Raw genomic sequence first — 16,625 nt, 5'->3', positions numbered from 1 at the left:
AGGCTGAGGACTGGGCACTGTACACAATAAGGGGTTTGATTTTTCAATTGAAAAAGCTAGCGTGTTTCTCAATTTTGGAAGTGTGAATAAATGTCAAAATTTTTAATGGCTTCTAATCTGGTTACCTTTCAAGTTGCTATAGCGGTAAGTTATGGTAGGCTGTATGGCTTTGTGGAGTTGGGATCTATTTGTGGCTATTAACTTTATATGTGAAGATGAAGAGGATTTAGTACTTCATTTATGGTGTTTGTAGGAGTGTTACGATTGGATTAAAGAAGTTGTTGCAATTTCAATCATTTTGCATGTTAATGTTGGTTTTGAAGGAAAATGCATTATAGTGAACTGAGTTTTCTTGATGAACCATCACAGAGAAATTAGTAACACTGTGTTCACTGTTGCCTTTGCAAGTTAGTATGGCAGGGCTCTCCATTTAAAGCGATCTAGTATGCAAAACTCACTGGTTACACTTGTATGTGAGATATTACAGGGTCTTTATTTTTCTTGTGTGCTAAATTTCGTGGCACATTAAATTTTGTCATATGATAGTATAACTAGTCAGAAGCTAGTCTTTGTTTACTAGTATTTTAGAAAGTGTATGGAAGCTGATTCAAGCTTCACTCCTGGTAAATCCAGACAAGTATGTGTGCACTTTAGCCAGCCCTGGACAATCTTACATTTTTCTAAGGAGGATATGGCCAGGTTACATTACTGAGCCACATGAGCTCCATCGTGAGGCATACATCTTGCAAACAACAAATAGATTGGGATGTGCAAAAATCACATGCAAAGCTAGATTTTTGGATATTGTCCAATCGGACTCCATGTTTGCCTGATAATTGTGCAGCCCGTATATGCACAGTTTTTCGTGGTTTTGTTGATTCCTCTGAAATCCCAAGATTCAATCTGATATCAATGAACTGATATCAATGAACTTTTTTTGTGTCAATAGCAAGTAAAAGTATATAGCTGGAGAATTGGCAGTTAAGAAAGTGTCTGCCTAAGATATACATTGATTTGCATGTTATACTCTCTTTTGTTAGCCAATTTAAATGTTTTATATATTCTTTAGCAATATGCAATTGTAGTGTTATACAAATCAATGTAAGCATAAATGCAAAAATAATTATTAGTCACATATTGAGCTACAAAATTGATCTTCGAAGAAGTATTAAGCTCAAAAGTAGGAAATTGTGCTAGCAATGAGCCAAAAAATGTATCCAACCATGGATTTCCATCATTGATTCAAATAGAAAGAACAATCATTTAAAAATGAAATATCTCAGACTTTAATTACAATCATTGGCTTTTAATGATAAATGAAAAAATAAAATTATCTCGTACTTTTACAAAATTATCAATTGAAAATATCTCATTCATAATAAAATGGCTTTCTTGAAGGTTGGCCTATGTCTACCTTTGCAAATAAAGTCAAAGCAACATAAGACTTGAATTAGGGTGACTTTGATCAAGGCTTGTCATCTTGTCCACTTGTTACTGAGAATTAACTACTAAGCAACATAAGACTTGAACTAGGGTGACTTTGATCAAGGCTTGTCATCTTGTCCACTATGTTACATGAGAATTATGGCTTAATAGTGATGTATAGAAAGATATGTAGTGCTTATTTATGGACTCTCAAAAAGAATTGGTAGAGGTAGACTATCTCTTAGGTTAGCTATCTTCATTCATTGTCAATGGGTTGCATGGCTAGTTGGGCTCCTCAATTTGATGTGTAAAGGAAATATGGGGGATCCAAGCGTAATAAATGTATAAGATGGCTTTCTCTTGTGGATTGATGGTGAACTCCATGTCGAGGAGAGTAGTAGTAGAATCCCTCTTCCCAGGTTCATTGCTTGGGGAAGAAATGGTTTCTCTAGCTTTTTAAATTAGTTCTTGTTCCCACTTGTTATTTTGTTTTATTATGTTATCCTAATCCATTTTGCCCTACAAAAATACATGTAATTTAAAACCATGTAGGAGGTCCACAGATCCATTATTGAATAGTTTTCTATTCTTGCAAAACCAAACATTCCATAGATAAAAACTTAGCCAATTCTAGATGGTTGGAGGTAGACCATAACATTCTCGAAGAAGTATTTCCTTCCACTCTGAAGTGGAAGGATGGGAAAGATCAGTAATTGCAAAAGATTAAGAAGATTGAGATTAGCTCTACAATTTGTTTAAAAAATGGGGTCAGGTTTCAATTTCTTGGTTGCATCTAACACAATAACCATTTCCAAACCCTAGTTTGGTTGCCCTTCCGTTGGTCCAAAGTGCTTTAAGAAGGATTAGCCATTGCAAGCATCCCATTTTAGCTTGTATTTGCCAAGAGATTCTAAAATATGTATTCCCATTGACTGTGATGGCAATTGAGGCCTCATCTTCTATTGAGTTTTTGGATTGGTTTAGCATTATTGGGTTTTAGCTTAGGCATAAGGTGGGGGGTTTTAATCTTCCCAACAAAGCCCTTTGGGGTTAAAGCATAATTGAGGAAAATTGTTTTCTTGAGATGAGGCCCCCATTGGGATTGTCTACTTTCAATGATTTCAAGTTGAGAGTTTTTAAGGTTATAGTGAGCTTTCAATTGATTTGGTAGTATCTAGTGCTTCATGGCTAAGTTCCCCAAATCCTTGCAACATGTGACTCCCTTTCTGAAGGTATTATAAGCTATATGTCAAAATGAAAGGAGGTAAAGTAGATTGAGTCGATGCTACTCCATGCTAGATGGAGTTCATAGTTTCAAGAGAGGACGCAAATGTTAATACTTAAGTTGTGCATGCTATAGGCTTTTAGTTAGATGAAAGTACTCTTAAACATTAACTTTCACTTTGCTAAAGGAAATTGTCATGGGGTCTAGCCCTTTTCGTTAGGTGCCCTCTAATTTTGATATGAATTGTAGGTATTATGCAAGAGGATTGCCCAATCCTCCTTAGGATGGAAGCTCTTGGCAATCCATTTGGCTACATTCTATTGGCTATTTGGTTGAGGTTGTGGAGTCATGGTGACCTTTCTTTCTTGGGAATGGTATAGTCCTCCCATGCCACCCAATAGCCCATCTTTCACTAATCCCTCCTTGTTCTACCAAAAAGGGTTCTTGCCCTATTTTCTCTTGACATGCACTTGATGGGCAGCACTCTTGGCCTAAAGCATCCACATGTATTTCATAGCTCATTCTTGTGACACATGTTGCTCTTGTTGATCCTCTAAAATCACCCCTATCTTCTTCATCATTTTTGCACACTTTATCCACTTCTTTGGCAATATTGTTCCTATTATGAGCTTTAGTGCTTCTATACTTAAAGATCGAGGGACTCAACCTCAATATCAAAGAGAAAAAGCTCATCGTGTATTTTTGAGATATGTGTCTATACCTTAAGAAATACCAAACCTATTTAGTAACCTACATAGCACATGTAGAGTACCTCCCATATCTTTGATATAAGAAGAGTCTAATATTTGAAACAATTCACAAAGAAAATCATTCATATAAGTGAGTGGCATGTGAGATATATATACACATACCCCTTTGTTGGAGGTTTCTCAAATGCCCACCTCTAAGTCACTTGCATATGCTTCAAGTGTCAAATGCTGTAACTCCTTCAAATGAGGAGAAGCCATGATGAGCATTGGGTATGGGTAGTGTTCATAGTTTAGACGTTGGAGGGGCTCTAACCTTGAAGACTAGGTGGTTATGAAATGGTCTATGTGGACTTGACTATTGGGTCAAGTGGGAAAGAGTTAATGAAGGTAGTTGTGTACATCGAGTGATGGGTTATTAGATGCATATTTTCCATGGGGTTCAAGGTTGGTCCCGACTAGAGGGTCCTAAGGGGGCTAGTAGTAACATGGAATAATTGCTAGACTATCATATCTTGCATATATGGGTGGTGGCCGATGGGTTGGTGGACTATGTATGTGGTTTATCAAACACCCAAGTATGCCTACAAATATTTTAGCATGCCCACGCGTACGCACACACGGGCCTGCACGCACGCATGCACACATGCATGCACACACACAGAGGTAGTGCTACCCTCCACAACAGAGCCATTGAGCATTCACACATTTTACACTCACTATGCTCCACCAATATCTCTCTAGACCACTATCAAAGCTCATAGGAGCACATGGGTGGACAGAGCCCTTAGCTTATTAGTTGTATCAAATTGATAAAAGAATTTCTTAAACCTCTTATTCTCTCTTATACTTGTATTCTCTATTATCTTCTACTATTGAATGTTGAAATGACTTGGTTTTTTGGATGATTTTTGTTGTTTTTGAGGCATGAATGGTTGATTTTTGATAGATTTTGAATGATATTTAGTTGTTTTGGAAGTGTTTGAGAGTGTTTTGGATGAGGTTGATTATGTTTTGGAAGCTTATGATGTTTTTCAGTAGAGATATGAGGCTCTGTGATGTTCTAATGGGTTCTATTGAATCTCTGATTGGTTATGATAGCTTCTGTTTTGTTTTGTTTTTCATGGTTTTAGTATGAGTTATGTGGTTTTGATGTTTTCTGTTGACCTTCTATAAACCCTTTGTTGAGCTTCTGTAGAGCCTTTGTTCCTGCTATGTTCTGTTCTGTATGTCTCTGTAAGTGTTCTGTGGAATGTATGTATGACTTTGGAAAAATTTTCTAGACTTGGAAAGAGGTGAATGTAAGTTCAAAAGAGCTCAAGAAAGTGGAAGAAGCAGTTGCTGATGAAGACTCAAGAGAAAATTGGAGTGAAGTGACAGTGGATGAGCTATAAAGAGTCACTGTAGTGGCTTTGGTGATCTTTCATATCAGACACACCTTTTAGAAGGGGCATCCACGACCAAAGAACCATTATTATGAGTGATTATTGAGTATTGTAGTGAGGAGATGATGTACTATTGATGGAGAGAGAGAGAGAGAGAGAGAGAGAGAGAGAGAGAGAGAGAGAGAGAGAGAGAGAGAGAGAGAGAGAGAGAGAGAGAGAGAGAGAGAGAGCTAATTCTATGCAAAACAATGTATCTATCTAAGAGAGATTGTGAGAGAAAACTATGAAATCTTTGAAGATAAATCATATGTGATATCTTTCCATTCAAAGTGGAGTATTCTTTTGCGTTTTCTATGTCTAGCAATGAATTTTATGAAGAATATGAAGAGAATGATGGATTTTGTTAAAGTTGAAGCCATGGGAGAATTGTTTCTGTGAAGCTGCTTGATGATATAATATAGATTTTCTGTGAAGCTGCTTGATGAAAGAGATAGTGCTTGATGATATAATATAGATTTTCTTGTAGTAGAAACCCTATTTTCTTGGTGTTCCTTTTGGGGCTCCATATATTTATTGCACAGCCAGGAAAAACTGCCATTAATAAGCATTAGAAGAGACTGAAAATGAAGGAAATTGCATTGCGAAGAAGAGAAGAATTTAATGGATGTTTGCAAAGTTCCTTCTATCACTAAAGAATTGGAGATTCTCATTTGCTAAAGCCACTTTCCACAAGCAACAGAGACGTGCATCTTGGTGGAAAATTATTTGGGAACAAACTAAAGTGCAGAAACATAGAGAATGACCATCCATGGAAGATCTGGCATTCATTGAGAAGTTTCCAGACATCATCAAGTGGGAGATTGTGAAGAAGCTTTAGGAGTCTTGGTTAGTGGAGGTTCATGAAAAAAAGAAAGAAAAGAGTTTGCGTTTGTTCGTGGATGCTCAACAGTAGGACACATGGGATGCATGGTGCACTGACAATCTCCTGTTTGTCCAATTAGCAACCCATTGGAAGTTGGTGGATAGAGTATTCTTCACAACATACACTATTGAAACCATTAGAAGATGGCATTACTATGATGATGGCACCACAACGATCCTTAGAAGAATGAGTTTTGATACCTTCAGAACGGAATACCTTCCCCTTTGTAGTGGCTTGAAAGCTAAATTCAGAGACATTGAAAAACATGAAGTAGAAGAGATATTGGCCAGTGAGTTCTCTAGAGAGATTGAAGCCCCTTCTGATTCTGTTTTGTTGACTACAGACCAACTGGTTGGAGCCAACTCCCTGATGAATGGTGCAATCAAGAGGCAAGCACTAGAACGAGTCCAGAGGTACGTGAGAAGAGAGAAGATAAAAATCAAGACCGAGAACAAGTTTGCAGTAGAAGCCTCCTTTGACGTCTTAAAAGCACTCTTTACATAAGTCCCCATGGCGACTCAAGGTCCCCTTCCTAGTCAAATCCGTCTTGGAAATATTGATGACAGGCTAGCAAATGTAATCCCATTGTCCATTTTAAGGGAGAGTACAATGAGGATCCTAATCTTCATGTAGGAGTTTATGGTAGCATGTGTGGCTAACAATGTCGGAACCCCTGAGCATTGGTTAGAAATATTCTCCGCCACTTTCAAAGGCGTGGTGTTTCAGTGGTATGAGAGACAAGAAACATGAAATTTTGGCACATAGGATGACCTGAAGTTGGCTTTCGTCACTAAATTTAGGCGTGAAGGTTTTAAAGAGCGGATTCAAGAGGAGTTCATGAACCTAAGCCAGTCCTTTGTAGAAAGAGTAGAAGCTTATGTCTCGCGAATGGAATCCATACTAAAGAGATGGACCAACCATAATTTGGATGAAGGTATCCAGAAGGGAGTTTTCCTCAGCCTACAACGAGAAGTTGGTAAGTTCATGGAATTGAGAAGACCCGTCAATTTGCAAGCTACAATGGAAGGTGCAAGACTGTATGATGAAGTTGAAGCAAGGTTGTCAATGACCTCATGAAGAGAAGTCTTACCTCCTCCCATGCCAGGAATGGTATACCCACCAAATGCAGTCCCAGGGACAATTCCCTACCCCTACCCCCAGATGCAAACAATGCCATAGTATAGTGCACCTAATCCATAGTGGCTGCAAACGACAGTGCCTCAAATGATAGTTCCACCACAACAATAGTGGCCCCAAACAGTTCCTCTAATGGTGACTCAACAACAGTGGAATCCTACCCATTGGAATCAATAACCTCAAGTCTCAAAACAGGAGCTCCGAATTAGAACCAGAATAGAGGACCCTCTAGATCAACCCAACCAGTGTATGCAATAATAACAGAAGCTTCCCAAAACCCAATAAGTACTCCCAAGAGGTGAAAATTTGAAAAACTATCTATCCAACTCAGTAAACAAAGAACTTATGGATGTGATTATAGAACAACTACAGACATTGAAGGTGAATACCGCCAATATATCCACTCTTGTAGGGGGTGGGAGAGATGTGATGCGGTCTAATACATGGTGTGGAAAGTGCCATCAAGTGGGACATTTAGCCAATGAATGTACCCGAAAACCAACAATTCCTGGAGCCTTCTGTTCATACAATTTGAGGAAGAACCATATACAGGATATATGCTCTCTAAAAGAGATGCACGAATAAAGAAAGAAAGATGAAGACGTAAGATGCAACTTGCTAGAATCCAAAATGACAACGTAGGACACTGGACCAAAGCCTAGGGAGTTTGGTCCTAAATTTGGTCCAAGGAGGTTTTCCTCTCAGAGTTACATAGGACGACAGTTTGGCGATGGCCAGATATCAAAGGTGGAGTATTACAGATGTAGAGAAAAGGGTCATATCTCATTGAACTGTCCAAATCCTAGAAGATATGTGGTGTTGGGGGTAAAGGCGCCTTCGCCTAGCCGCCCGTGTATTACTACACTGACAGTCACTGCCACTGTACACTGCAGGTGGCAGGCGTCCGTAAGCGTCACTTTATTCTTTATTCTTTTAGTGACAGTTTGAATAAAAGAAGGCCCGGTCACACATTGTGACTGTTGGAGTTCCCATTTCTAGTCTCTCCCTTTCTTGCTCTTGCTCTCCCGCCATAGCTCTCGAGTCCAACCTTTGATCCGTCGCTCCCTTTCATGTGGATTACAAGTCCTTATGCAGTTGATACAAAGGATAAGGCCGCACTGCAAAAGATTGTCCAAGTCCATCTCTTGTGAAACTATGAAAGCTACTCCTGATACCCAATAGAAGATCCAAGAATCTGCTTCCAATTTGGTGGAATTAGAAGTGGCTGCAATAATGCATGCAAAGAAAGGAGAAGACGTAGTTTCAAAGGAGAACATTTCCTCTGCCAAGACTGTGAAGTTCAACATTCTTCAGAAAAAGCAGAACAATGCAGTCCAGAGAACAATGAAGTATAGAGCACTATAGAGCCACAGAGATAGTTGTAGAGCTAGGACCAGAGGTTTGGGAGATAGATGATGCTGAAGTACCTCCTCATGGAGAAGAAGTGTAGATGTTGCCGCTCCTAGAAGAAAAAGGGAAGATAAAAGCGGGTGTGGCCCCATTCCCTAGCCAATTGGAAAAGCCTATGGATCCTTTCAAAGAATATGATTTGGTCAAAGACCTAGACACTTTCAAAACAAACCTTAACATTCCAATAGTCTGATGTTGTCTCCTAGCTGTAGAAAGAAATTCAAAAGCATACTGACAAGTAGATGTGGCTAATGCCTTCCTGGATCCGGGGACCCCAGAGATTGGCGTATGGATTAAAGGATGCTTTATTGCAGATGTATTGATTGATGGAGGCTCATCTCAATAAACATAATAATGGATGTGACAATGAAGGATCTAGGCTTGCAAGGAATGTAGCCTACACAATGGCTTATCAGGTTAGAAGACCAAAGCATAATCAAGCCTTTGGGCATTCTCCCATGCATAAAGACGACCCTCGCAGGAAGAGACTATTGGCTGACATATCTGGTGGTCAAACCAAATTCCTACGGGACCTCATATCCTTTGCTGTTGGGAAGACCTTGGCTTTTTGAAGCAAGAGAAAGGATGGATTGGTTCAAAGGTACCCTAACCCTGGGCAGAGGACCTAACAAAGTGGTATTGAAGTTGTATGGATCGCAAAAATGCAATGGACCCACGTCCATCGAAGTTGTAACGGACTCCTCTAATGAAGTAACAAATGGTACATCAAGAGACGAAGAGGCCATCAAACAGATCTTTCCCAAGAAAACAGAGGCACAGTTCCTAAACAGTGGGCACTGTAAGCTAACTACTGAAGGAAGCAAAGTCTTTGTCCATGGGAGAATACCTCCTACTTGAACCTGAATTGACTTATGAAATCACCTCTGACAGCGAGATAGAAGCATGGATGTATTGTTCTCCCTGTTACATGATGGCAATCGTAGAGACAAAGATAGAAATAGAGATAGAGATAGAGATAGAGACAGAAGCAGAAGCAGAAGACATGACAAAGAACTTGTTCTTCTCTTACAGAGCCCCCACAAAGGTAGAAACAAAATTTGAAGAGGACGAAAGTGATAATGTAGACGAAGATTATGAAAGAGAGCTAGAAGAGTTTATCCTACTCATCGCGTAGCAGAAGGCAGAGATGAGGAAGAAGTTCCTGAAGTTCTTGAATGCGCAGAAGCAGAAGATCCCTTTCTGTTTGAAAGAATGATTATGGTACCCTTTGGGCTAATTAATGAGTCACGTCATAAGCAAAGCCTCTATAGGAAATGGATTAAGAAGAATAGACTTTCCTTCATTAGTGACTCTTGTCACCCAAAGTTACCCTTCCTAAGAGAAGATGATAATGATGCATCTTGCCAACAACCCCCAATTTGGCACCTCAAACAAAACACAGAAAGTTCTTGTTATGTGATGTTCTTTGATGCATCCTCAGAAGACAAATCCTCGAGACAAGAAGTAACTCATTCCAACCCAAACCCGAAACCGCATGATACTCTTTCAGCTTCCAAAAGAGCTAGCTAAGCCTCCATTAAAAGAGGACATCAATTCCAGTGAATTTTCAGAAGAGGAGACCACTCCCGTGAAGGAGTCAGATCTCTACCCAGAAGCACTCCGTGGGACATTCATACGCAAAGTGGAAGGTGAAAAGCAATTGACATTTGTGGATCCTGACGATACTGAATGTCATCTGAAGGTGGGTCTAAATCTTCTGGAAGAACTACTGGTCCTGTGAGGCCTATTAAAGGAGAACTTAGACGTGTTTGCATGGTCGTACAAAGATCTCAAGGGGATTGATCCCACAGTATGTCAACATCACATCGACCTAGAGCTTGATGCCAAACCTATGAGGCAAAGACAGAGGCACACGAATCCAAATTATTCTACCCTGGTGAAGGCCGAATTATTGGAGCTCCATGAAGTTGAGTTTATCTATGCAGTGGCCAATAGTAAACGGGTTTCGCCAATTGTGGTAGTACCCAAGAAGAACAGAAAACTGTGAATATATGTTGGATGGATTCAATAGATACAACCAAGTCCAAATCGTAGAAGAAGATCAATCCAAAACAACCTTCACAAGAGAATGGGGAACCTATGCTTACAAAGTGATGTTGTGTTTGGGCTCTGTAATGCCCCTGCTACCTTCCAACGAGTGATGATGACTGCCTTCTAGAACCATCTACATGATTTCATTGAGGTGTACCTCGATGACTTCTATGTAGATAGCCTAATTTGTGAACATTGGGGACACTTAGAGCAGTGTTTTGACATATGTCAAGAGTATAGGATTTCTCTTAACCTTGACAAATGTGTATTTGGCATCTCATCAAGAGTTCTTCTAGGCCACATTGTCTCCACACAAGGGATGGCAATATATCCTGCTAAGATTGAGAAGACTGCTACCTTAGTTGCCCCAACTAACCTTAAGCAGTTGAGGGGATTTTTTAGCCATATGGGCTATTACAGAAGATTCATTGCACACTTTGTGACAAAGGCAGCCCCTTTGCATAAAATCCTAAGAAAAGATGCTGAGTTTACATGGACCAATGATTGTGATGAGGCATTCAACACCCTGAAACAGTTTTTGATTGAAGCACCCATCCTGCAGCCTCTTGATTGGACGAAGGAGTTCCATGTGCACATTGATGCATCAATTGAAGGCCTAGGTGCAGTCTTATGCCAAAAGGGCCGCTCTAAGTTATCAATCTATCTATTATGCAAGACAAAAAGTAACCAATAGAGAGAAACTACACGGTGACGGAGCTTGAGTGTCTAGCAATGGTGTTTGCCCCTGGAGAAATTTTGACACTATCTATTGTCGACGCACTTCAAATTCTACGTGGACCATGAAGCCATGTCCTTTTTGATGAACAAGGCCGATGTGAAGGGAAGAATGATGAGATGGCTCCTTTTGTTTCAAGATGTCCACTTTGAAGTGGTCACCAAACTTGGTCGCTTTCATGTCCTGGCTGATCATCTACCGTGAATCCCTCAAAGCGATGATGAAAAAGAGCAAGATGATCCAGACCTTCCTGATGCTTCCTTTGTTTCTGGTCGAAACAATCACCCCATGGTACATAGACATAGCCAACCTCTTGGCAATCCAACAGTATCCCCCTGGTATCTTGAGTCATGAGAAGAAGAAGCTTCTGCTCTGCTAGAATTAGCCCCTACACCTTGTTAGGTGGTGCTTTTTACAAGAAAGGCAAGGACGAAGTCTTGCAAAGATGTATTGTAGGAGAGGAGATAGGAATCGTGCTGAAAGCATGCTATGATGAACCCTGTGGCGGACACTTTGCGGGAGAAGTGATAGCTAGAAAGGCCTTACTTGTAGGATATTGGTGGCCAACCCTCCATAAGGATGCCTATGATTATTGCAAACAGTGTGATGCTTGTCAGCGAATGGGAAAGCCTACCAAATCCAGTGCCATGCCCCTGCAACATATTCTTTTCCTAAAGCCGTTCGAGAAGTGGGGGATTGATTTTGTGGGCCCCCCATTGATCCGCCAACCAAATGGAAGCAGAATAGATACATCTTGGTTTGTAGAAACTACGTAACCAAGTAGTGTGAAGCTAAAGCAAGCGGGATGATGATAATAGCATGGCCTTGTTCCTGTACAAGAACATCATCATCCGTTTTGGCAGCCCCCTAGAGCTTGTTAGTGATCGAGGTACTCACTTCCTTAACAAGATCATGGAAGAGTTGATAGAACTGTACAAGATCCATCATCATAAGTCCACACCCTATTACCCAGAGCCAACGGCCAAGTCAAAGTTACCAATCGTATCCTTTGTTCAAGTCTGATAAGAAATATTGTTGCACATCGCCGTGATTGGGATGATCGACTTATAGAGGACCTTTGGACATACAGAACCTCCTATAAGGCGGCTATAGGATAAACCCCTTTCTAGTTGGTGTATGGAACATAAGCCATCTTTCCTATTGAACTCGAGCTACCCTCTTTGCATGTGGCCATCAAAGAATGCTTGGGAGATGATGAGTCACTGCAACGTTGTCTCTTGCATCTAGAATGTCTCGATGAGACTCACAAAAGGGCCCTATAGTGCATGGAAGCCACACAAGCTCGCAGAGAGGCCTATCATAACAGCTTCATGAGGAAGGAGTTCAAGGAAGACGACTTAGTCCTAGCTTATGATTCTTGATTTGGTAAGTTTCCAGGAAAGCTTCAACAACGCTGGATGGGTCCTTATAAGGTACTTGATGTCAATCCTAATGACTTAGTCCAAGTCCATACAATCGATGCTTCGGATGATCCCTTCCTTATTATTAATGGCTATCACCTCACGAAGTATTACCCTCCCTCGGAATCCTGACAATCACTGTTGATAGCTTTCTCATTCCTTGTGTATGACGGTCAATATGCCTTTACCTAATGCTCTTGATAAACCTCTTTTGCTGATCTTGATGATGTGGTTTCGTTCTGATAGTCCCTTGCAGCCACCTTCCCCTCCTCCTTGGCTTCCTTTCCATCTGATGTAGCAAAGTAGTGAGGATGGTTCTAATACATGGCATTCCTGCCATTCTATTCTTAAAAAATAATACAAAAAATAAAAATATATTAGTCATGGGAGAAAAGGAATTCGGTCCCAGTCATGTCGACCTATTCTTCAAGAAAAGGTGGAAACACCCTCGGGAGTAGGGCAAAAGAGAAACAAAGAAAAGGGAAAAAAAACATAAAAATAAATCTGTTATGGGAGAAAATGAAGGAATTCCTTGTCATAAAAGGCCTTGTTCCAAGAAAAGGTGGCACACACCCTTGGATAGGAAGCTGGCTATGTGGAAAAGGTAGTAACATTACGCAGTTCTGGATCACTGAATCTCTAGTTGCACTCTTGCTGCAGACGAAGTTTTCGAGCTGCCTCCCTTGGTGCGTGGAATCCTGTCACCTCATCAATGCTTCTGATTCCTACAACAAACTAAGTTTTCAACATGCAATCCAAGCACCGAACTTGTTGGCTACCTCCCTGGGTATTCTTCTTCATCAACCAATCCACGTTAACACCATCAACTAGACGAAGCTGATCCTCATCGACAAACCTAGAGCGTTGTGAGCTTTCATCATAACTGGATGGGGATGTGAGTACGAGCTGTCCTCTGTATTCATCCATAGAGTGTGAGACAGAGGGTGGGGTGAGTGATCAGTCCTTGCCCTTTATATCCAATTGAGAGGTGAGATGTGTGAATGGAGCGTTGCACGCACGGGATGAGCCTCTCAATGTGCAAAGCACAAACTCATTTTTATGCCCGGCACTATAAGGCTCCCTAGCTTTCTTTCTTGCGCCATATGTTGGCACATGGCGGGATGCACAATTGCACCATCAATTGCGTACAAGGCATACACCCTCTGTACATGTGATAGTGAGGATAACATCAATAGGTTTCAAGAACGGGTTGCCCTCCTATATCTATCAACATAGCATGAGATAGAGGGGGGGTTGAGCGTGACTGATGTTCCTCAAATACTTATTGAGAGGTGTAGATTGAGGGACATTACGACACTTGGTGTCAGGTACATTCTCGTTTCCTTACGCACACACGAGATGAATCTTTGCCATCACCATATTATACATCACCCTGTTTTGTACACTGCACTATAAGGCTCCTTGGCCTTCTTGCTTGCATCTATACCAGACGGGGTGGGATGCACTAATGCACCATCAACAACTGTGCATACTAGCATACTCCTTCTGAACCATCTCCCTTGTTGATTTCTAAACCAAGTGTGAGACTAGGTTTTCATCATTATTCAAATCGAGTGATGTTCGCTGTGGGGTGAGTGACTGTTCTTTCATTCAATTTGAGTGAATGTGAGCTGAGTGTAATATCCTTCGCCATCGATGATTTCCCACGATTCCCTTAGCAACTCTGCCTCTCCCTGGGTACTACTGCATGGTCCCTGCCACGTTGGATGTGTGCTATGATGGTGACATAGCACATGACATTGAAAATCAACTTCAATTCTCGAGCATGGGCCAAGTTTTTCTAGCTCTACACCTTTTATTTTTCAATGGCGGTCATGTTTTAAGTGTGGGGACGTCCGTGGTTGGTTTGATGTGTGGTATTAGGTCCTTGATGTTGAGTTCACCCTTCCCGATATAAGGTCTTAAGTGTGGGAACGTATCCCTACAGGCCTATGTTGCACGCCCTTATGCATCTACCAAGATTTTCTCATGCATGTATGCCATGTCTTGATTTTACATTGATGGGATCCCTTCCCCATCCACCCGTCCTTCTTTATCCCCTTCCTATGGCCGTTCCTTTTCTGTTTTCCTTTATCCCTTGTTTTGCCATTTTTCCATGAGAACACATATTCCGTTCACTGAAACCCCCATCCAACCTGATATTCCTGTTTGTCCCTTCGACCTGGCTACTTTTCTTTTTTACAACCCCTTGTTTTGAGCCACATATCTTGAGTTATTAGATTTTAAAGAAATTTCTGCCTATTTCATGTGTTTCCATGTGAACGTACCTTTTTCACATCGAAACTGCAATATGATGAGCCATCCCTACCATACACCTTCCCATGGACATTTCTCCTTTTTATTTCTTATTATTTTGGTATACGGTTTGTCTATTATTAAATTTTTCTATAAATTCGAGTATCTTTGTCTGCGATTTTGAATATTTTTCCATGTGAACCTATCTTAATTACCTCCAAATTTAATTTTGATTGCATAGCCATGCCCCCTACTTGATTTTCCCTTTTTCCCCATCCTATTTTGGCCTACCAATTTTATTTTATTAAAATTTCAGTGGATTTTTATGATTTTTTTTCGTATGAATGCCCCCTAACGCCCTCGGAACTACGTTTTGACTGGATGACCTTGTCCCACTCCCTTCACCTGACCTTTTTCCTTTTTGATTGCCCTCCGTTCCAATGCCCAGATTTCCCTATATTAATTTTCGACTCCATTTTTAATTGTGTTTTTGCTGTTTTTTCCATGCAAACGCACCTTCCCATCCTTGAAACTGCATTCAACCTTTTTCATCCTATCCGCTCTCTTCCTATGGACATTTTTCGTGTTCACTTCATCGCGTTTTGACCACCGAATCTTTTCGTATTAATTTTTCTTCCCCGTTTTGGATATGTTTTTTTAGTTTTTTCCACATGAACAGGTCCTATCTCTGTCAGAATGGTCTTCTAATGTGATAGGCCTGTCCGACACGTTGTTTCGTATATTTTTCCTTTTTTTTGTACATCGTTTTAGTGGATGAATTTTCCAAAATTAAATTTTGTCTATTTTTGCATCTTGCAATTGTGCGGGTTTGCATGCGAATGCCCTTGTGTCCGTCTTTCGACATCCATCTTTCGACATGCGTTCTCCATCCCTGCGCCTGCCTACATTTGCTCCCTATTCCTAGCACCGCAAATTTTTTTACCTCCTGCCCGTGCCAGCGCACAAGAGGGGGGGACACTCTCCTTTTCTTTTTTTTTCTTATTTTATTTTATTTTTTATTATTTTACTTTTCTTATTAGAACTCCCTCTTCCCTCCTCTCTCCCTCTCCCTCTCTCTCTCTTTCTCTCTCTCTCTCTCTCTCCATCTCTCTTTCTTCCTCTCTCCCCGACTCCTTCCCTTCTCTATCGCCTCCCTCTTTCCTCGCCTCCACGTGCCCCTGCCACCCCTCCTCCTCCTCTTCTCCTCCCCATTCTCCTCCTTCTCCTGCCCTTCCTCCTACCCCTTCCCCCTGTCGGCCTTGCCTTCCTTCCCCGCCGCCTGTGCCCGCCCCCCACCCATTGCTGTGCTCGTCGCCCGTCGCCCGTCACTCGAAGTCGCCACGCCTGCGCACTATGCTTACCCCTGCTCGCTAGCTCCATCCCCCGTTGTCGTTGTTGCTACACCCCCGCCATTGGTCCGCGCGCCGTTGCTTTAGCTGCCAGCGCTGCCACTACTCTCTCGGCCCACCATTGGCTCTCCCCTTCCACCCCCTTAAGCCCCCCATCGCACCCCACTACACCCCCCTTTCTCACACCCCCCATCAGCCCCCCTTTCACACCCCCCTGTTCCCCCCCACTAACCCCCCTTAAACACCCTTTTTACCCCACAAGCCCCCACAGGCCGCCATAGATTCCCATTTCCCCATAACCCTCCTTCCCACACCCCCCCTTAAACACCCCTTTTCCCCCACAGGCCCCCATTTCCCCCTACGTTCCCACACCTGCCTCGGGCCTCCTTGCTGGCCCCTGATTGCGCGCTCAGTGTATCCATTTTTAGTGCATCTTCACGTGTTGGAATTTTCTGTGTTTTAGTTGCTGCTTTTCACGCGCTGTGCATGCATAATTGCATACGTGTGATATTCAAGTGCCCGTTCACGCGCAAGGACGCACGTCTTATTTCGTCCATTCTATAGGGAAGCTTTTTGCGCGCAGTTGCCGGGTAACTTGCT

This window comes from Lygodium microphyllum, chromosome 9 (genome assembly GCF_053477565.2).
Source record: "Lygodium microphyllum isolate KBCC chromosome 9, Lygodium_microphyllum_v1.1.10, whole genome shotgun sequence".
Taxonomy (NCBI): domain Eukaryota; kingdom Viridiplantae; phylum Streptophyta; class Polypodiopsida; order Schizaeales; family Lygodiaceae; genus Lygodium; species Lygodium microphyllum.
Note: the sequence above shows the minus strand (reverse complement) of the source record.